The 23131-nt window shown below is 40.4% G+C and overlaps 1 long non-coding RNA gene across 1 annotated transcript in view; it reads left to right on the forward strand.

Moving 5' to 3' along the window:
* The window catches only part of LOC140224385 (uncharacterized), a 59707-nt gene that overhangs the window by 21126 nt on the left and 15450 nt on the right, over positions 1-23131 (forward strand). The gene's annotated exons all lie outside the window — the stretch shown is intronic.

Here is a 23131-nt window from a genome sequence, read left to right on the forward strand (position 1 = left end):
TCTCAGCGAGAGTTTGGTGCCTTTCTCTCTCTCTTTGATCATCGAATCGATCTCGCAACGAAAAGAGCCTGCGTTGCAAATTTGAAGAGTAATATAGGATTACCGGATCCCCCAGTGCGACTCCACGTTGACAATGAAGAATCTCTAGTTATAAGGGATTTGTTTTCCACCAATAGCTTCAAGTTTTTCGACATTTTGGGTCTACCACGCGGATTTCTCAACGTGAACCCAAGTCAGTGGTCCTCGGATACCGATTACTTGGAGGCGCGGCAAATTTTTAAAGCTTGAAAGGTAGTTATCGACCACGCAGAGCATGCAATTACAACCAAAAGTAAACGAGAGATGAGGAACAATTCCAAAGTATTCTGCAAGTGACCTCTCAAGTCAATAAGACGATCGACAAATCGAAAAAAATGAGGTCAGCAAATCTGTCTAAGCTGTTGAATCAGTAAAACTCGCCTTTTAACTGTATTATTTAGTTTTTTATTCATGTAATTTAATTGTCATATATGCAGGGTACCGCTGGTTGCTGTCATATGCAGGGTTGCGCGCTTTGCGATTGCAAATGGTAGCAGAGAGCGTGGTTTCGATCACATGCATTTACTTCATTGGAATTTGTAGATTTAACGTTATCAAGTTTTTTAAATAACTCCTTTTGGATCATGCCTTATTGAATTTATCGATCCGAGCTATTCAAATTTTTAATCTTCCTATTGGATCATGTTTTATTGAATTTTGGTTAATCTGAATTTACTAAGCATATCAATCAGAGTTTTCCTGTATCTTCAGGAGATTTAAAGTTTTTAAATCTTTCTATCGGATCATGTTTTATTGAATTTTTGTCGATCTGGATTTGCTGAGCATATTGCTCAAAGTTTTCCTGTATTTTCTGGAGATTTAAAGAAATTTTTTAGAATTAAGTTTTAATTTTAAGAAAATACTTATGTGGTACTAATATTTGTCAGTTTTAAGTCTGTTACAGGTTTTCAGGTCAGCATCAGTCAGCACCAAGTAAGTTTAAAATTTAAGTGTAGTAATTAAATTAGGGCGCGCGTTGGGTTTCTGGTTAGGCCCCCATTTTGTTTCCCTTTTAGGTATTCTCTGCAACCTGGAACTTTTCTGTCTCTTTTCTGTTTTTCTGTTTTCTGTTCTTTTCTGTTTTGGCAATCGCTATGTTAAATGGAGTCCTTTGGGACCAAAGGATCTCCAAAGAGAACAAAAGAAGGATCTACAACGCGATTGTCAAGAGCATAGTAACCTACGGGTGTGAAGTATGGCCGATGAAACAGCGGACCCGGGAGGTTTTAGAGGCAACAGAGATGGACTTCTGGCGTAGATCCGCTGGTATTTCCAGAGAGGATCGCATCAGGAATAAGACGGTACGGGAGATCATGGATGCCAAGCAGACCATCGTGCATGACATTATGACAAAACAACTCATTTGGTATGGTCATGTCCAGAGAATGGCAGGAGGAGACAGGTTGCCGAAGAAGGTCCTTGACTGGGTTCCTCCTGGGAGAAGACGCAGAGGGCGCCCAATGAAAGGTTAGACGTATAAACGTGACCCTACTACTGACGAAACACACAAAAAAACATGGGAGTTTTCTGACATTTGCAATTCCATACTGATGGTATGGACATGTTTTCCACCAATTATCGGATTTTTATTATCATTATAGGCTGCTCAAAAAGTTCGTTAAACGTTAAAAAACGTCGAAATTTCGATTATTAGAGCTGCCGAGCGGAGAATTTGGGCATTACCAAGCGAAAAGAGAAAACCAAAATTTTTCCCTTAATCTGCAAGGTATGTGCTAGGTTTGTACCAAATTTTGGACATCTAGCGTCAAATCCGTGTTGCGGGCAAAAATATCAAAAATATACGGCGAAAAGGCCAAAAAAACCGGAAAAATCTCGAGGTTTAGGCTCTCCCCCTTGAAAACTGGTGCATCGAATCCACGCACTCACCCTCCCCCCCCCCCCCCTCAAAAATTGGTACATCGGATCCACAGGTCGCGGTTGTGGAGCCCACGCACCAAATTAAAGAGAGACAGAAAAAAAGTGGTGCGTGGAGCCACAGCTCATTCCATTCGCATGCTCCTAAACATAGTACAGGATGAACAAGGATGCCCTTCATTGCGATGTCGCAAAACTATCACCCGTGGACGAGATTCTAACCATTTGTCAACATCCAAGCGTGTTTACATTCACGATTACTTTGCGTTGATAAAGATCCGCTTTGGTTGACCTTGTGCTCCCGATTGTGACTGCGCGCGGAAGCGTCGGCTATGTTGGGTATATGTATTGCAATTGCGAAAGGGTTGAATGGAACGACACCTCTAACGGAATGTTCACCTGTGCCGTAGTATCGTTTTGGAAGTGGGAAGCTCCAAAAAACGCAAATTTCTTACGCAGATTAGAAGTTAGGAGTGCATTTTCTAAACCTTATTGAAAAACGTTGGTATTATAGTACAGGTATACCATCTGACCTTACCTGACGGAACTTAACTCTCAAGGTACGCCACCAAACGGCTACCTATGAAGCCTGTTTCGTTTAGATCGACAAATTATTTTTTGCAGTTTACAGACGCGGACGTAAGCGAAAACCTCTTTTCCCGATTGAAATATGGGAATGTTTTATTATCAGCTGTGGGTGGACTGCCTCGCATCAATAGCTGATGGACCCGGAACAAATTGCGACAAAAGGTTTCTATACAACAATGAACGCAGAAAAATCAGCTGAATCCGAATTTGCCCAGATCACCGCGCTGTCATGTTCTTAAATCCCAAAACCCTTAAAAAAACCCTCCAAAAAATTGAAAATTTTTGAACTTCCTATAAAAACTTAAAAATTGCACCTAAGAGTCAGGAGAAATCAATCATGTGAATGAATCAGAGGAGATGGATTCTATGAAAAAGAATGATACCCATGACGATACGGAGTCAGGAGATTCTGCACAGACTTCTTTTGTTTATATAATTGTAGAGGAAACAGAGTCAGGAGATTCAATATTCACACTAAAAATTGTGGATTTTTAGCCGAGATTTAGAATCCGGGCCATGAAGAGCGGATGAAAATTATAGTTGTGACCTAGTTTCATTTTCTGTCTCAAGGTCAACCATAGAGGGGAAAAAGGCGACAAGAGAATTATTGTAGTTTGGGAAACGATGAAAAAAACTATAGATTTAGTTCGCCTCCGACCGCTTTACCATGTTCATCCTCACCCTGGGTTGAGTTGAATTTTCGCGACGGATAACTGCGGAAAGTTTACCCTTCTATCGGTCGCGCCGGAAAATATGTCATATTTATGTTTCGTTCTGTTTATGTTTTATGTTCGTTACTGTCATCGTATCTGAATATGGCTTAAAGGCGTTTACTAAATTGTGTTCAATGTGTTATGAGCTGAAAGGAGCGCTCAAATAATTCGTGCAATGATGAACGAGTGTTACGAGCGATATCGTGGCTGACTTAAATAGAAAATGTGTGTTTTGTGAAATGTCTTTGACGTCGGAGAAAACTCAAAAACTGGGAGAAGTGGGTATTGGAAAAACTTTGACTGTATACAAACGACTGAACATTGAGAAAAAAGTGTCGTTAGGTCAAGCCTTTCATGACCTCGAGTTTTCATGACCATACTGAAAGGGCCGTCAAATTGATGCAAAAGTTTAATAAGAAAGTTGAAAGTGAGCAAGATTTCAAGATTTACTACAAGTATCGTCTCACTTCACAAACAATGTTCATAAAATATCCAAAAAAATTCTAGCTAATGACATCGAAAAATTTTGATAAGCTTTGACTTTTGTTAAACTACCTAATATTGCTATTGTTGCCAAAAAAATGTTACTACGCAAGTTGGACGATGGTACGCTTAACTAATTTCATGCCGAAGACGTTTTTAAACATTGAACAATTTATATTAATTTTAAAGAGCCTTATCAGAATTTTAATTGTCCTCCCTCTGAAGAACAACATTGAGTCTCCGTCTCGCAATAACAGCGAATCAACAACTCGTGTTTAGCCTTTTAATTTCATTTATTTATTTATTAATTCATTTATTTATATTTTTATTTTTCTTTGTTTCCAGTTGAGCATGAGAAGTTAATATTACGAAACGCCCCGTTTCTTTTTTTCGTCTTTTTTTGCAGCCTCCCCATCGTTGCTTCCTGCACTACGTTTAGCTGTGTATGAGTACATGTTCCTCACTCACAACCCACGCGCGATGCAAAGCTTGTCTCGGTCAGCCGCGCGCGGCGCGCGGCCGCGGCTCGACTTCCCGCCCATTTAAGTCGGTTTTTAAATTGATTAATGATGAATTAATTGTTTTAAAATTTTTTCCAAAAAACATTCCTTATTTGTACACCTCATAGCACGTTTTGAGACCTGGGGAGCTTAACTTTTCTCAAATTTCAAAAATAAGGGACACCGTAAGGAGGGGTTCACAACTCCAACAATGTGTTTTTTGATGTTAATCCCGGCATGGAAGAAATAACGCAAGGATGTCACAACTGTAAAAATGCATCCACGTATTACAGCCACTCCTGTATAAGACCAAATATTTATCTAGATCACCCATTGCTAATTCCACAGGATGCTATGTTCCACAAACTGTCGGATAAGGTAAAGACAATAAATCTGAGAGAGACGCTGTTAACGGATTTAGTTCTTCAAAACTTAAGAGAAGACGGACGGAAAAACAAATCGCTCTTATTTCTAGTAACACCGGAGAAATTGGACTTAAGGTGATTCGATGGACGCCATAACTGGTGTCAGAACGGCATGCGATAAATCGCATCAATTGGTTCTATTTTTTCAGCTACTGGTCATTTTTCTCCAATTTTAAGATCGCTATTCTGTTGTCAGGAGACTAAAGCACTCACTTACCAATTTTAACAAAGAAATTCAACGTAATAAAGGCGTGGTTTTTTTAGAGAGAAAATATCGCATTCGAGTGCAGTTTCGATATCAGTATTGAATGCGATGTTTTCTCTCTAAAAAAAAAACCACGCCTTTATTACGTTGAATTTCTTTGTTAAAATTGGTAAGTGAGTGCTTTAGTCTCCTGACAACAGAATTGCGATCTCAAAATTGGAGAAAAATGACCAGTAGCTGAAAAAACGGAACCAATTGGTGCGATAGATCGTATGCCGTTTTGACACGAAATATGGCGTCCATCAAATCACCTTAAATCCACCTCCACAAGGAGACCCGAATCCACGTACCCCTTTGGGAACCTCAAACGAACAAGTGCGGTGTACCACCAAGTCTGTAACAGCAATTTCTGTACTGGAAAAGCAGTGCCTGCTCCACACGTGGTAACTTTCAAGCTTGTTGTGTCCATGGATAAATCGCAGAATACAGTTGAAGGTTGGCACAACGCGCTAGCCTCCATTTTTAAAGCCAGGCATCCATCTAAAGGGTAGGTAATAAAGGCATTAAAAAAAGAGGAACAAGTGTGCAGAAAAAAAATTAAAGATGTTGCTGCAGGGAAACCGTTTCCTCGGCAACAAAAGAAGTACCACGATCTCACGCAACGGCTTGAAACCATCTGCGTCGACTTCCAAAACCGCCCAATAGATGAGTTCTTGCGCGGTAATCGATCTTCGGAATTTGACCGACGACGCAAACTAGTTCTGACTAAAATTTTACGTAAAAACCCGAAAAAAAAAATCGATTTCGGGTTTGGTCGAAGACGCTCCGTCAACGTTTTGACTAGTAAATTCGCGTTTAAACGATTTTTGGCCTTGGACTCTAACGTATACAACCAATTTCAAGGAAAATCTTTTGCTTTTTAATAAGACACAAGTATTCTTCTGTTTCGTTTCACGTTGTCAATGGACCACTAGACAAGGTACGAATTTGAGCAATTTGATACATGTTTCTTAACCAGAATTTCACGTAAAACACGATTCACACAACTAAAATTACTGAAATCAATTCCTAACGAAGATATTAACGTTTTTGTTTCACATTGATTACGAGGAATTTGAACTGCCCGCACACAAGAAACTCAAAGCTCTACGTGAGTCAAATCGCCCACTACAATGGTTTCAGTAAGCTTCTCAATCGAGCAATGTTCATTTCCCACCATGTGTTGTTCAAACTATAAGCAATTTGCTACAGCTGAGCCAAAGTGTCAAGATTGAGGTTACCAGATTTTTATATCTCAGAGACAGTCATGATAAACGTTTAGCGCGCGATGTGAATCACGTAGAGCATTGAGTTTTCATGAGCGGGTGGTTTGAATTAACGCATCAAGAATTAATGAATATCTTCGTTAAGGTGTGAGTTCGGCATTTTTCGTTGGGCGCATCGTGTTTTACGTGAAATTTTGGTTGAGAAACGTTCATCAGAATGCTGAAATTCGTACCTCGTCTAATGGTCAATTCTTGCGTGTTCGTCTTTTTCTTTCTTCCTTTTAGATGTAGGGGGCCGCGGGAGGAAGGACTACGCGGGCGTTTATTGAGACGAGCGGGGATCCCGATTGGCGCGGCGAATGGTGATTGGTGATCCGATCTGGACACTAATAGACTTGACACTCGGTTTCGTCCGCACGGTGCACGAGCGTGCACCAAAACCTGGCCCGATCATGTATCCTCACCAGTGGTTTTTCGGGGTTCTCGCCGTGTTCCCTTCCGAAAGGTTAAGCAATATTGATTCGACCAGATGGAATTTCGTCGAGGAATTCGTCGGCTTGTCTGCGCGTCCGCCGTGAACCTTCCCCTTTGAGATACTGTCCAAGTCCACTCCAGTGGGTGAGCAGCATTCCACGCGGGTAAGGATTCTGCGAGAACCTTGAGGCTTTGCTCGTCACCGCGGGAAATGACGAAAAAACTCAGGATTTAGAGGTAGTAGTATTTATGGATGAGATAATTTCTTGGATGAATTTTGATGTAAAAGGACATTAATTCAAAATGCTTTCGTTTTTAAAGAAGGGACGGGTGTCCCAAAGCGTAGGTGTATCACACTTTCATAGGGCTCTTTGCACACGTTGCAAGTTTTGCTGTAAGAGAGCCGAAAGTGGGAGTCATCGGTGCATCACTCATCGATGATTCTGAAATTTGCGGGGCGCCCGCAATTTTCACGATCATCGATGAGGTCGCGGCTCTACAACCAACGTTCTTTTAAATGGTGACCATAGTGACCGGGTAGTGTAAGCCTCGTAGGCTTTTTTGTAAATTTTGTATATTTTGTATATTTTGTACAGTTGTACATATTATTATAAAAGATGGATAACAAGAATTCGTTGAAATATTTCATAATTAATGGAAAGCCAATCTTGGTAAGATTTCAACCTACAACAAGTACACAAGAGAATGAACTTTTGACTCTTCCCGGTAGGCCGCGATTATTAGTAGGAAAGTCCAAACTGCCAAAGCAATAAGGAGGTCGGTATCTATGATACGTAAAGCGAAAAGAACTTTAGTCCTTAAAAAAGTTTTCCTTGCATTATGATCACTAGGATAACAATAACCTCAAACTTTTCAAAAAATGTCATTTGCCGGTGAATATTGTCAACAAAACGAAGGACGCTCATTGGTCGAAAGGAGAATGCGCGCGCCGCTTTCACTTGCAACGTGTGAACGCAATTGAAAGTAAAATCGGGCGTCAGCGCTCAACAGCGCATCGATGACCCTCACTTTCGGCTCACTTGCAGCAAAACTTGCAACGTGTGGAAATGGCTTTAAGCGGCTTCTCTTCGGTCAGCTGTTCTTTCCAGGCACAAATTTCTTGCGACAATTTTAGCACCTAAAAACGCGGGCAGAACGCTTGGCACGCTCGCGGTGTAGGTGAGGTCGATGTTTGATGCTAACTGAGATTTTTGATTCATAATAATTCTTTTAAATTACAGTAAATTGATAACAAATAAACGTCAAAAACAAAAATTAGTGGAAAAAACTATGAACTAGCACAAATACAGAGAGCAAAATTGCAAATTAAACATCAAAAGGAATTAACTTAAGTGACTCACCTTGCAGATGTGACCTGCCAAGCTCTCATCTGTAAGGTAAAAATAGGAAATTTTGATGGTAGATAATACGGACGGTAGATGATGTAGTGGAGCAGGTCGTGGGGACAGCTGCCCACGGATCTAAAAAAATATGCTGTGAAGAAGAACATCGAGAGGAAGCTTCTCGGAAACATTGTAAAATTTGTTATGGAAAAGTAAGCGTAGAAATCTGACACATAAACTTTGCTGATGGAACGCGCAAATGAACAGATCATACTGAAAAAAACGGACTACATAGACATACCGTCCCTTCCGGGCACAGAGGCCGAGAGTTCCGGGTGCTAAAGCCGCATCATCGACTGCTCCGGGTGCTACACCCGAAACTTTCAGCCTCTGGGTCCGGAACGAGGACAGTATATGTCCATATAGCCCGTAGGTGCGGCTTGCACGGTTAGATTTTTTTTTTCAGTGTGTAAAAAAGTGGCTGCAGTCCAGGTTCTTACGGTTGTGTTCAGTCTAGTACAGAGGGAGGATTAGCAAGTTGCTACAAGTGAACACACGCCAAAAAATGTTAATTACAGCATAATAAGACTCAGCAGACGTTATGAAAGTCCTTCATCTTTTTTTCGTCGAAGAAGGAGTAGTTAAACGAGTTTAGGAGGAGTGGGTTCTGGTGACAAATTTCTCCTCGTTTAAAAGTCTAATCTGATGACATTTTTGAATTGAAAACTCAACAATGCTGAGGTCGCGCATCTTCGCAACATAATAATATAGATTTATAAACTCACACTAAGAGATGCACATTTGCCATTCCTGGGTACAAAATCAAAGCTCTTTCCCGAAAACAGGCTCATTCTGGACAAATTTCGGACGCATTTGCATTGCAATTTTGCGGCGAGCCCCCGCTTCGTTGAGGACGTTGGGTTGGGGTAAATTCTTGCGGGAGTAATCGGCGAAAATGAGGGAATCAGTTCTGAGACAGTTCTGGAGAGACGGGGAGGCAAGAAAAAAGGTGAGATGCTAACGGGGATGGACAGATGCCCTGGCTCGGGTTACCGATCGACTTGTGAGGTCTCGGTGACCAACATCCTAACTACTTGCTTGAGCTTCCAACATGCGACCTCGCACCCACCGTGTTGTCATTGTAGGCGTTTATTCCTCTTCTTCTTCGAGTTGAGACCGAGAGTACGTTTATTAGGAGGGGAATATACGACGAGAGAAATGTATAAACATTATGCTTGCGACTGACAGGCAACAGACGAGAAAATTGAAGTAAAGCTCTTTATTAAAAAGCTCGAGGAATGGACCTCTATACCAAGGTATGAATAAAGCACAGTGCTAACGCTAAGTACTTGCTCTTCAAAACTCTACAGGGAAAACGAGTTACACAACGGGAAGTCTAAACATCAACCCTTGAACAAGTTATAAGTGTTTTCAATTAATATAAGACAAATTTCAAAAATTCAAAGGGCGTCATTTGTATAGTCGAACTACCATTTGATCTGCGTTGAAAAAACTTGTTGATTTATCGTTTGGGAGTTGCTTTCAAGACTTCCTTTTGTGTAAATTGTTTCCTATGTAAGATATTGAAGAGAAAACAGGTGACGCTTTCTTCTACTTCAGACCCTGTCTATAATTGATGTTAGGACGCTTCTTGCAGATTGACTGGAATTTTGGAAATTTCGATAAAGTTATTTGGTATTTTCTAGACACCAAAGCTAAAATCACATACATAAAATTTCACGAGTCTAATTATGTCGAACATCCAACACTGAAGGCGAAAGACCTGACGGACCAGATCAACGAACTACTTAATTTTACTCTAGGTACTCGCCATGGAAGGACTCAAAAAGACGCTGGGATTGAAAATACAGATTTTTCAAACTCGTCATCATGTGGATCTTCGATTAATTTCTGGGCTTTTAGTTTCTTTTCCTTTTTTTCGTAACTAGAGTCATCGAAGATGCAAAATTTAAAACGTTCCTTCTTAGCCCCTCTCTCCAGTGGAGCAGAAACTATAAATAGTTTATCTTGGATCATAGATAGAACGGAGGAATGATGTTGGCAATTGCAAGGAATCTGAAAAAGATAATGTAGCCGCTTAAGAATATGCCGAAAAAGTACAAATATGTTGTTGAGAGTTACTTCTTTTTGCGCAGGCTTTAGTCATTTTGTGAACAGGAAAGTGCGAATTTTTTATGTGTTACATTCATCAAATTTCCAGACAAAGTAACAGAATCTAATTAGTTTAAAGTTAAAAAGAAGCATTCAACATAAATGCTTCCAAGTTCGATGTGGAAAAGAGGCTTATTCCTCGATATATACATCTAAAAATTGCATTATTGGGCGTATTTTATACAAACATTGTTCAAAAAAATCTTGCGCTCCATGTAATTGAAGAGGCAACCTCTCGAAGGAGATTTCCAGAACCCGATGGAGCTTCCACATTTCGGCAAGCTTCTGCATTTTTCCCGTCACAAACACAGTCCTTCATGATCTAGTATCAATAACTTGATTATGAACTTCTGTGAACAATGGTCCATTTGCCTAAGAGCGGTTGCAGATAAAACCAAAATTACAATAAAATCAGAAGACAGTGAATGGGCCTGTGGCAAACTTTTGCTAGAGCAAAAATAACAGTTGTTCCGCATAGATAATGTCTCAAAAATTACGATGAGCGCATCGGCAAACTCTGAGATGCACTCCTAACTTCACTGTCTGCGTAAGACATTTGTGTTGCTTTAAGATTCCCGCTTCAAAAAGGATACTATAGTACAGGTGAACATTTCGTATGAGAAGTCGTTCCATTCAATCCCTGCTCAGCATGGCCGGCGCTTCCGCGCGCGTCAACCAAGGCGGATATCTAACAACGCGAGAAAAATGTGAATGTAAACACGCCGATTGTTATCAGGTGGTTAGAATCATCGTCCCGTCACATGTGTTTTGGCGGATTGGCGTCGGCTATGTTGAATATTGCGTAGTATCCTTGTGGGCAGGGGTTGGGCGGAATGACTCCTCTAACGAAATTTTCACCTGTGCCGTGGTATCGTTTTTGAAGCGGAAAGCTCGAAAAAACTCAAAATTCTCATGCACATTATCGAGTAAGGAGTGCATTTCGGACTTTGCCGATGCGCTTATCGTGATTTTAGAGACAATTTCTATGAGTAACAACTCATATTTTTGCTCTAGCAAAAGTTTGCAACAGGCCCATTGGAAAAAAACCCCTTTACAGTTCCTTATAATCGCCAAAATGAATTTTCCTGCGAAAAATGCCTACGTTCTGGTCACAAATTCTGAAATGATAACTAAAAAAATAAATGGGTATATAATCTGTAAAATATCTCTAAAACAGATTCTTTGCTTTTCTTGTACGATCTCAATGCGAAGACTGATTGGTGACGCTAATTAAATATGAAGCAATCGGATGACTTTTATCAGAGAAAAGTTGGAGGCTGATTTACTTGAAAATCGGCAACTCTGCGTCTCGCTTAAACGCCTGTTCCTGATCGTTGACCGTTGAGCGTTAATCGAGAACGCGGAGGGAGGGTGAGGGGAGCGTGGTGTATATGCACACCCTTCTTGCGGATTAAGAATTTGCGACAAGCAGTGCGCACGAACTGCATAGCCGTTTAAGCCGATTCACAGATTTACAAATCAAAGATCAAGAAAAGAAAATTATTAAACACATGATGGAATTATTCATTCCATAACATTCATTCCCGATACAAAAAAGTTTCGAATGAAAGGAACACACCTACAAATAACATCTACCGAAGAACAGAAATTATAGGAAACCGGACGACCAAGATCTGCGCGTGAGGTAGTATCGAGCAGATACTGCTTTGTACCTATAAAAATCAATCAATGTATGAGAGTTATACTCATATGTTAGATAAAATCAGTTTCAGTTATTGAGTGTGACTCAAATCAAATTCTTTGGAGGGAAAAAAATCTCTTATTGTCAAATCGACCAAAACCCCGTCAATTAATGAATTGATTAGAGCAAACCGAAGGAGCGCAGCCATCAACACTTTTTGGGAAAAAATCCCATGCGGTACTTCGTGCTGACGACGCGGTAATCACACTGGTTCCTCTTTGCTACTCGTATATGCGATCCATGTAATCTGTGAAAACTTCAAGCCATGATGGTGCATGCTTCAGTTGCAATTGCTTCATTGTGTGTTGGAACATCAAGCTCACAACTTCACAGCTTCAGTTGCAATTGCTGTATTGTGTGCTTCAGTTGAAACATCAAACTCACAACTTCACAGCTTCAGTTGCAATTGCTATATTGTGTGCTTCAGTTGGAACATCAAACTCACAACTGCACAACTTCAGTTGGAACTTTTGGAACATCAAATTGCGGAGCGGAAATTTTGAAACATATCAGCCCAAATTCGCATTTCTGCAGTTTTTCCGTCGACATACATAACCTGCGAATGCTAGATAAATAACTTTTCAATTTTCGCACGGTCGTGTGACAAGACTTCGTCACATACAGCATTTTGCTTCGCCGACGCGCCGCGCGTGCATCCACATTTGTGAGCTTAAATCCCGGCGATGATATTTAAATCCCTCTTTGAAATGGTTACACGTGCATTAGAGTTGCACACTTGCACAGGCGTTCAAAATGACTCGATCGCCCTATTCAAGGATCACGGGTAGAGGTGTACATCCCAAAAAAATGTGCAAATACACTTGGCAGGCACAGTATAGGCAATTCACACATTGAAGCTTATGTGTACCGGTGTAGCGTTTAAAGTATATCTACGATGTTGAAGGCGCTTAATATGATGCGCGTGGGTGAATGAACCTCATGTTGTCCACCATATTTCGAATTGGCGGCGTCAGCTAGTGAAAATTGTTAGAAGAGTATCATTTTTGCTGATAACTCTTCAAGCGCTTCGGTTTTGACAAAAAGGTATAATATAATGCTCGAACATATAGTACGTTGGCTTAGCGCAAAACAAGGGCCAAATGCTGCAAATTGTTATTCAGTTTTGCCACCTTGGGAGGTCAAACTAGATGATACTTTAAGCGTTTTGAATCGAGGAGGCTTTTCCAAAGGGTGGCAAAGCCAAGATGGCGACCGGGCGCGTACTTTGAGCCGCTCTAGATCAGGACCCGCTTGACCGATTGTAACTTTTTTTATATTGAAAGATAACTTTTGGTAGAATCTAAAGAAATACATTTTTTATTTTTACGATATTCAGGGTGTTTTTCCCCCACCGAAACTGGTTTTCATGGGTTGAAAAAAAGCTTGTAATCCGTATAACTTTTAAAGTGGCATCATAAGAGTCACTTTAAATACTCACCATATAACAGAGTCTTTTAAGTTTTTCAACGATATAATACATGTTGGGTCTGTGATTTACGGTTTTGCATTGAAATGAACTCATGTTTCACTCATGTGAAGGTAACCCCCCCCCCCCCCCCCCCCCATGGGAATTACCCCAAAAAGACGTAGAAAAAGAAGAAACTTTCCACATTTTGAAAACTTCCTTTGAACAGTTCGTTTCGGATGATTTCGGGAAGGAGCTCCGGAAAATGATAAAGAAAGGAAATCGCACCAGCTAATTGTTAACGGGATATCATTCAAGTGTAAGGGAGATGCAAGAAACATCGTAGAAGCATACAAAGGGTCGCTAAATTTAGAGACAACGAAGAAACTAACAATGAAAAATAAAGAGGTTGTTCCATCTACCATTGAAACTGGGCCCAGAATGAAATCTCCTCATCTTTTCAGGTATCAAAGGGCATGGTCAGGGACACCCAAAAATGGTTGAATTTTTTCCAAATTTCCCCCTGGGGAGGGGGGGGGGGGGTTATATGAAAAACGGTTTTTTGGCTCTAACTTTTGAACGGTTTGAGATATCGATTTGAACTTTTTTTAAATGAAAGGTCGTTTAAAGAGCTTTCTTTTGGTATATTATGTTTAATAGTTAGGTCAATTTTTGACCAATTTATGGCCTGTCAAAAATTTTCCATGAGTCCAAAAATCAGATTTCTGTAGTTTAGAGCAGCGACGATCGCATGCAGATGAACAAAAAACTGTTCAACTTATAGCCCTCTCTCTGACGGTTAAAATGAGCCCAAGATCATCTTGGGGAAACGATTTGTCTCCGAGTTATGCTTCTTCAAAGTTGGCGCGGCGGGGTCCGCTTCCGCGGGGCAGCGCTCCGGAGTACTATAGTTCACTCCCACCCCCCTCCCGTCATGCCACGCGACGCAAACCGAGGAAGACTACCTTTAATGATCATTTGAACAGATAAATGCACACAATATACGCTATTATGGTGTACAAGAATTATTAAAATTATATTGAAAACGCTCTATAAAATGAGAAGCAATATACCTGGATCCGGCAATTTGTTTGACGACTATCGCATAGTGTCCGCGATACATAATTTATATTTTCAACGCCTGCAAAGTGATGGTGACGACGCAAAAATTGCCATTCAAATGCTCCAAAAATTAAATGAGCCGAATATTGTGCAACAAATTGTTGAGGACGAGAAATGGCTCCGAAAAAAAGTAGTTTTTGAAAACCTGACGACAGATCATTTTAAACAATTAGAACAGTGGAGGAGCGAAGATCTTGACACCCTCTCGGGAAGTTATCAAATTGGACTTGCAGCAAGTTATATTGCAGACCATTTTGCTAATGGAAAATATTGCTTTCAAGTGACGAAGGATAACTTTTTGCCAGATTTTCAAAAATATGATATTTCCGTAAATTCGCCTCTTTTTCTTCGATCGCGGATCCTATCGAGGCATAAATCAAAAAAAGAATATCATATATTTATATTAATCGACACCAGTAAAAAATCCAGCGAGGCCATTAAAGCAAGTTACTGCACATGTAAGAACGGTGCGCGTACCATCAATCCTTGTGCTCACGTCGTAACTATACTGTGGTATTTGTTTTACGGGCGCTATCACAAAAAAACCAGCGCCTTCAGCCTTTTTGAACGAGTGCTTCCCTCTCAGAAAAGTCGATTTTGGCTTTTCAAACGACGAAGATGAGGATGAAGATGCGGATCACACTGCCGATGATCCTATGGATTGCGGTGATGATAAATTCGGTGAGATTCCACTCTTCTATTTATTATATTAATATAATTTTAATAATTCTTGTACACCATAATAGCGTATATTGTGTGCATTTATCTGTTCAAATGATCATTAAAGGTAGTCTTCCTCGGTTTGCGTCGCGTGGCATGACGGGAGGGGGGTGGGAGTGAACTATAGTACTCCGGAGCGCTGCCCCGCGGAAGCGGACCCCGCCGCGCCAACTTTGAAGAAGCATAACTCGGAGACAAATCGTTTCCCCAAGATGATCTTGGGCTCATTTTAACCGTCAGAGAGAGGGCTATAAGTTGAACAGTTTTTTGTTCATCTGCATGCGATCGTCGCTGCTCTAAACTACAGAAATCTGATTTTTGGACTCATGGAAAATTTTTGACAGGCCATAAATTGGTCAAAAATTGACCTAACTATTAAACATAATATACCAAAAGAAAGCTCTTTAAACGACCTTTCATTTAAAAAAAGTTCAAATCGATATCTCAAACCGTTCAAAAGTTAGAGCCAAAAAACCGTTTTTCATATAACCCCCGCCCCCCCTCCCCAGGGGGAAATTTGGAAAAAATTCAACCATTTTTGGGTGTCCCTGACCATGCCCTTTGATACCTGAAAAGATGAGGAGATTTCATTCTGGGCCCAGTTTCAATGGTAGATGGAACAACCTCTTTGTGATAGATTTGAACGTGTACAGCAAGAATCAGCAATTTCGGTTACTGTACAACACTAAAATGTTCCGAAACAAAAGCATCCACCCGAAGTTGCCAATGGACCCAGTTTCCTCATTAACCCGAGACAATCTTCACTTAACGATTGCACAAGTATTCAAAAGAAACGAGAAAGATCATCCACAGATGTCACATGAAATAAGCGTTGATGTAACTACTTCCAGTAATGACTTTATGGTGAAAACAGAAGTAGCATTACCGAGAGAAGTAATAAATAGGATACATGAGTACCTAACATGAGGGGATTGGGGGGATAACCCTGTATAATTTAAAATGTAAAAGACTGCTCGATTGGAAAAGTAATCATAAAAAAGTGTGTTAACGATAAGCGTGTGTTTCGTATCAACAAATTGTGCGTGTGTGTGTTTTCTGAGTACTCTATTAATAAGACTAGCGAAACAATTGTGTATTTTTATTAACCGTCTATATTTAGGAACGATGTACTAAGATGAATGTTTGGATTGTAATTACTCGTATCTGGAGTGATAACACAAGCAGGTGCGGACGTGTGTTTAAAAGAATTGTGCGTGTGTGTGTTTTCTGAATACTCTGTTAATAAGACAAGCGAAACAATTGTGTATTTTTATTAACCGTCTGTATTTAAGAACGGTTTACTAAGATGAATGTTTGGATTACAATTACTCGTTTCTGAAGTGAAAACAGAAGCAGGTGTGGACGTGTGTTTAAAAGTTCACCATGGAACATAAGCAAGAGCCTTTCACCAAAACTCAGCAGCGGTTTTGTATTGTATACTTCATGATGCATTTGATTAAGACGATTCTGCCATTTCCTTATTTGAACAATGGGTTACAGACAAGGAATTGGCATGTCCCACTTTTAAGTTTTGGTTTCTGGTTCTAAACTTGGAAATTCTTCTGTTAAGCCTTGTACGTTCCCTCAGAACCGGTGATTATGCGTTGTACTTTCAGGTTTAAAAAAAATCTCTTCCTTGGTTTTTTTTGACAGACCGAGTACATTACGCTCGCGGATTATCTGCGCATGTGATGGATCTAGAAGAGCTTCACAACAATGCCCACACTGTGCATGAACAATTTTGTAATGGTCAGTTTGTTTTGCACAAAACTAGGAATCGGTTTTCTGCTCTAGCAATTGATCAAGCTCATAAGCAGAATACGGTTCCAATTAAAGCAGATGATGGAGCAATAGGACTTTTGCAAGATCCATCCATGCTGAACAGGTGGAAGTTGGCTGGTCCTCATATATCTACCATTCTACAGGAATATGAGGATGAGAACAGCTAAAGTAAAGGTTCCGACAATTTCAATCACCATGAGCAGTACGCAGCCCACCAAAAAAAACATCAAAATGAGAAGCATGCGCTGAGAGGGAGAGCTTCTTAGAATTTGGGAATCCGTTCGAGGAAACTTCTTCAGAACTTGTAATGTGGAACTCGAGATCGTAATGAAAAAAGAGCGCAGCATAATCTTGATGAAAGCAGAAGAAAAAGCCTTGGAACTATATACGAGTTTCGTTTAAAAAAACCCCTTTCCAGAAGGAGAATCAAACAAACTTATATGCGCCGGTATCAAGAAACAATTTCAAAATTTTTACCCCGGATTGGAAGAAGAATGAAACTGGTGCAATTTCCACATTAGAATCGGATTTGGAATTGCTCTCTTGCGCCTGCATTGTAAGCAACAATAGAAATTCGGACATAAGTAAATTGTTTGAAGACGAGAATGCTAGAGCACAACCTTCTCTATCAACTAACTGTAACCTGCGCGCTTGTCAAAAAGCAGACCTTTAGAAAATCCTTGATAAAACGGTCTCCATTTAAACTTACGAAGAGGCGTTGAACGCCATAATTTATGATTAAGCCGTCTTGGATCACGGTATTTGACCCAGAAACTCGAAAACTTATGGATCTTATTGCAGCAGCGAATTCCCAAATCGCCTGATAAGGGACGACGAGAAATTCCACGTCAGACGAATCCATTTGGCGAGAAATTTTTCAGCCACGAAGCTTAAAAAATTCCCTTAGAGAAAAAAGAGAAAAGAGAGGCGTAGATGTTCGTCGCAGAGTAGCAGAAGAACTGGAATGACATCCATCTAAATGACGACAATAAGTCGGAATTTTTCAATTTATTGTGAAGATATGTGATCGATAACGTAAAATTTGCTCAAGACATGAATTATGTCATTTGGCGGAGGTAAACTGATTCATTTACTTCCAGAACAAGCGAAGGGAATCGAGTCGTTACTTTTGGTGCTATTTCATCTGCGGGTAAAATTCTCCTAAGACTGCGAAAATCCCCGCTTTTTCAGGAGAAATTGTTTTTTTTCTGAAAGGAAAAAAAAATCTTTCTAAGGAGAAATGTTTTTTTCTCAAGGAGGAAACAAAATACTCTCTAGGAAGTAATTATTTTCTTTGTAACAAGAAATTAAAAAGTTTTTTTGGAGAGACTTTTGTTTTTCAAGGATGATACGTATGTATAATTGTTGTATTTTTTCTGTTTCTGTTTAGAGTAAGACGCGAACCAGCACGGAAAAACAATTTTTTTGTAAACGTGAATATAACCCAAACATCGCATACACAGTTATTCGCTACCATAGATGAAGGATACACGCACGTGATATTCTATAATTCAAGGACTCTACGCATATCAAGCTTGAACGAGAAAGCGGGGATTTTCGTTCCTGCGACAAGTTTGCGCGGGAAACGGAAATTCATTTCAATGTTTCCACCGTTGATGGACCTTGGTTTCCGTTTCCGGTATTGAGGTTATGGAAAAATCGGATAATATGGAAGCAGACAATCTTTCTTTTGCTTTTCTGAATTTAATTGTCGCGACGGTATCTACTTATTTAATACTAAAAAAAAAAAAAAAAAGAAAAAGGCCGAGATGGTGGGTCAGGCCGTGGTGGAAAGAGGAACATAGCATAATAAATGTTGCTCACAATGAAATGCGACTGGAGGACCCGGAAGGTTTCCGGACGATTTTTCGGGTAAACCCACAAACTTTCGAAGTCCTGCTCCACGTCCATTCGATTCGAATCGATTTTACCGAAAAAAATCTGCACCCCTGTGACTACCGTGCGATACACGCACCGGCGACTTTCGGTGGGTGGCAGCGACTGTAAGTCGACGGTAGATCACGCGGGCAACAAGTTGCGGCGACCAGAATCCAATCACGGCCGAGCGTGAGCGAGCGAGAAGCCGCCACTAATATCCAGTTATTTGATTGGAAGCGACGATAAAAGAGATATTAAAAGAACATTAAAAACCACTTTGTCCGAAAACAGTGGTGCGGCTCCTATGTAATTAGATCTTTGAATAGTCAAATGTTAATTGCCGCGCTGGGGCTTTGTGTCGCTGCCTCTCAAGGCCCTCGTCCCTTGTTCCACGCTGTCCGACGCTGATTATTAAAATCCGACTCCTTTTGATTTTACCTCGCTTCATTTGGGCTTATTCGCCGTTCGGATTGATTTTAAGCTCTCGATCGCCCTGGCGCCGTGGGTGCTCCTTCGTAAGGCACCTCAAATGCAAAGCGTTGCCACTAGAGAATTTTCTAGGGAGAATGCAGCTGTGACCACGTTTGAAAGTTCGAATGCCCTTACCGATGGCTCCATTAATTAATCTTGAGTCAAAAATTACAGCCAACTTTTGATTTCAAATGACCAATAATCAGTCACTCAATATTACAGTTAGGATCAATATACTAGTTCGTAGGATCCCATGATAATCATCGAATACAGATTGAAATATGTTATGGGCATTGCTATATAACCCTGATTTTTCAGCGAGCATGTCAGTCGAGTGGTCCGTAAAACGTTTTATCCATTTAAATTTTCTCAAGAGATGTTGGCATTCCGTCGATTTAGTCTTCGCGATCAATTTCCGGAGTGGGTTACAGTTGTGGACTGTGTTTTGTTCCATGGAAACCGTTTTGCTGCGATGAATAACCAATCAGTTTCCGTTCTTGCTAGTTTGGAGAAGTCTCGTGTCGTTACTGGTAGTGTCTGTGCCTTAGATCGGGTGTTAACCTCTCTTGAGTGATGTACTCGAGTATTCCCTTCATTTAGGCCGGAATTTCAAGACGTTACTCAAAACTTCCGCGACTCAAGATTTCCTTGAGACCCCATTCGGAGTGTCCTCGAGAATTGGCGGTATTTTAAGACTAGACTCGAGATTTCCTCGACTCGAAACCTCGTTTCGAGTCACCTCCAATCTTCCTCAAGTGAATTTTATTGAGGAAATCTCGAGATTTTCGTGACGGAGGTACTGAGGTCCCTAAGGGGAGTTCTGAGGAAACTTGGTTAGAAGTGATTGAGAAGTGTTATACATGTGGTTAAATAGAAAATAATAAAAAGAGCATTTTAATCATTTGTTTCAGCAAGATGTCGGTGACGTACACGGTGTCAGCCAGAGCTACGTCTGCCAGGCAGTAAAATATGTCTCGAAAGAGCTGTCAAGGCATTTGAGGAGATATATCCAATTGCCAAAGCCAGAAGAGATCGACCGGTTGAAAAGGGAACTCTACCGGATAGGAGGTTTTTCTCATGTCACTGCCCTGATTGATGGGACACACATAACAATTGAAAATCCCTGAAATCCCCATTGTTTGTAATCACAGTTTGGGCCGTTTTAGAGTATTTTTAGTGTTTTTTTTTTTTGTTTTTTTGTTAATCATGTGGTTAAATAGAAAATAATAAAAAGTGCATATTAATCATTTATTTCAGCAAGTTATTGGTGACGTACACGGTGTCAGCCAGAGGTATGTCTGCCAGGCAGTAAATTATGTTTCGAAAGAGCTGTCAAGGCATTTGATGAAATATATCCAATTGCCAAAGCCAGAGGAGATCGATCAGTTGAAAAGAGACTTCTACCGGATAGGAGGTTTTCCTCACGTTACTGCCCTCATCGATGGGACGCACATTCCCATTGAAAATCCCTGAAATCCCCATTGTTTTTAATCACAGTTTGGGCCTTTTTAGTGTATTTTTTAAAATAGTATTTTTTTTGTTGTTGTTAATCATGTGGTTAAATAGAAAATAATAAAAAGTGCATTTTAATCATTTGCTTCAGCAAGTTGTTGGTGACGTACACGGTGTCAGCCAGAGCTATGTTATGTCTGCCAGGCAGTAAATTAAGTCTCGAAAGAGCTGTCAAGGCATTTGATGAAATATATCCAATTGCCAAAGCCAGAGGAGATCGATCAGTTGAAAAGAGACTTCTACCGGATAGGAGGTTTTCCTCACGTTACTGCCCTCATCGATGGGACGCACATTCCCATCCAAAATCCCTGAAATCTCCATTGTTTTTAATCACAGTTTGGGCCTTTTTAGTGTATTTTTTAAATAGTGTTTTTTTTGTTGTTGTTAATCATGTGGTTAAATAGAAAATAATAAAATAGGCATTTTAATCATTTGTTTCGGCAAGTTGTTGGTGACGTACACGGTGTCAGCCAGAGCTATGTTATGTCTACCAGGCAGTAAATTATGTCTCGAAAGAGCTGTCAAGGCATTTGATGAAATATATCCAATTGCCAAAGCCAGAGGAGATCGATCAGTTGAAAAGAGACTTCTACCGGATAGGAGGTTTTCCTCACGTTACTGCCCTCATCGATGGGACGCACATTCCCATTCAAAATCCCTGAAATCTCCATTGTTTTTAATCACAGTTTGGGCCTTTTTAGTGTATTTTTTAAATAGTGTTTTTTTTGTTGTTGTTAATCATGTGGATAAATAGAAAATAATAAAATAGGCATTTTAATCATTTGTTTCGGCAAGTTGTTGGTGACGTACACGGTGTCAGCCGGTGACACCGTGTACGTCACCAACTCTGTGTACTTGAAACGCACGTCACTCTCCTGGCCAACAGACCCAGGAGTAACGAGCAGATGTTAATGGGGGCGAATTTCCACCAGTCAAGGTATTAGGGGATAGGAGCCCTTGACAACTCCAAAACACGACGAATGGACTCAAGAAAGGACTAGTAAGGGCATTTGATTTTTAATTCTGCCAAACCTGGCCTGAGGATTTCTTTGACTCGCTCGGCTCCTGCCGCCAAACGGGTGCGGGACGCTCTATGGTTGAATGAGGATGGTAGAAGAAGCCGGATTGTTATGTCAGTCGGATTGTTGGGCCTATGTTATGTCTGCCAGGCAGTAAATTATGTCTCGAAAGAGCTGTCAAGGCATTTGATGAAATATATCCAATTGCCAAAGCCAGAGGAGATCGATCAGTTGAAAAGAGACTTCTACCGGATAGGAGGTTTTCCTCACGTTACTGCCCTCATCGATGGGACGCACATTCCCATTCAAAATCCCTGAAATCTCCATTGTTTTTAATCACAGTTTGGGCCTTTTTAGTGTATTTTTTAAATAGTGTTTTTTTTGTTGTTGTTAATCATGTGGTTAAATAGAAATAATAAAAAAGGCATTTTAATCATTTGTTTCGGCAAGTTGTTGGTGACGTACACGGTGTCAGCCAGAGCTATGTTATGTCTGCCAGGCAGTAAATTAAGTCTCGAAAGAGCTGTCAAGGCATTTGATGAAATATATCCAATTGCCAAAGCCAGAGGAGATCGATCAGTTGAAAAGAGACTTCTACCGGATAGGAGGTTTTCCTCACGTTACTGCCCTCATCGATGGGACGCACATTCCCATTCAAAATCCCTGAAATCTCCATTGTTTTTAATCACAGTTTGGGCCTTTTTAGTGTATTTTTTAAATAGTGTTTTTTTGTTGTTGTTAATCATGTGGATAAATAGAAAATAATAAAATAGGCATTTTAATCATTTGTTTCGGCAAGTTGTTGGTGACGTACACGGTGTCAGCCAGAGCTATGTTATGTCTACCAGGCAGTAAATTATGTCTCGAGAGAGCTGTCAAGGCATTTGATGAAATATATCCAATTGCCAAAGCCAGAGGAGATCGATCAGTTGAAAAGAGACTTCTACCGGATAGGAGGTTTTCCTCACGTTACTGCCCTCATCGATGGGACGCACATTCCCATTCAAAATCCCTGAAATCTCCATTGTTTTTAATCACAGTTTGGGCCTTTTTAGTGTATTTTTTAAATAGTGTTTTTTTGTTGTTGTTAATCATGTGGATAAATAGAAAATAATAAAATAGGCATTTTAATCATTTGTTTCGGCAAGTTGTTGGTGACGTACACGGTGTCAGCCGGTGACACCGTGTACGTCACCAACTCTGTGTACTTGAAACGCACGTCACTCTCCTGGCCAACAGACCCAGGAGTAACGAGCAGATGTTAATGGGGGCAAATTTCCACCAGTCAAGGTATTAGGGGATAGGAGCCCTTGACAACTCCAAAACACGACGAATGGACTCAAGAAAGGACTAATAAGGGCATTTGATTTTTAATTCTGCCAAACCTGGCCTGAGGATT

This window comes from Bemisia tabaci, chromosome 4 (genome assembly GCF_918797505.1).
Source record: "Bemisia tabaci chromosome 4, PGI_BMITA_v3".
Taxonomy (NCBI): domain Eukaryota; kingdom Metazoa; phylum Arthropoda; class Insecta; order Hemiptera; family Aleyrodidae; genus Bemisia; species Bemisia tabaci.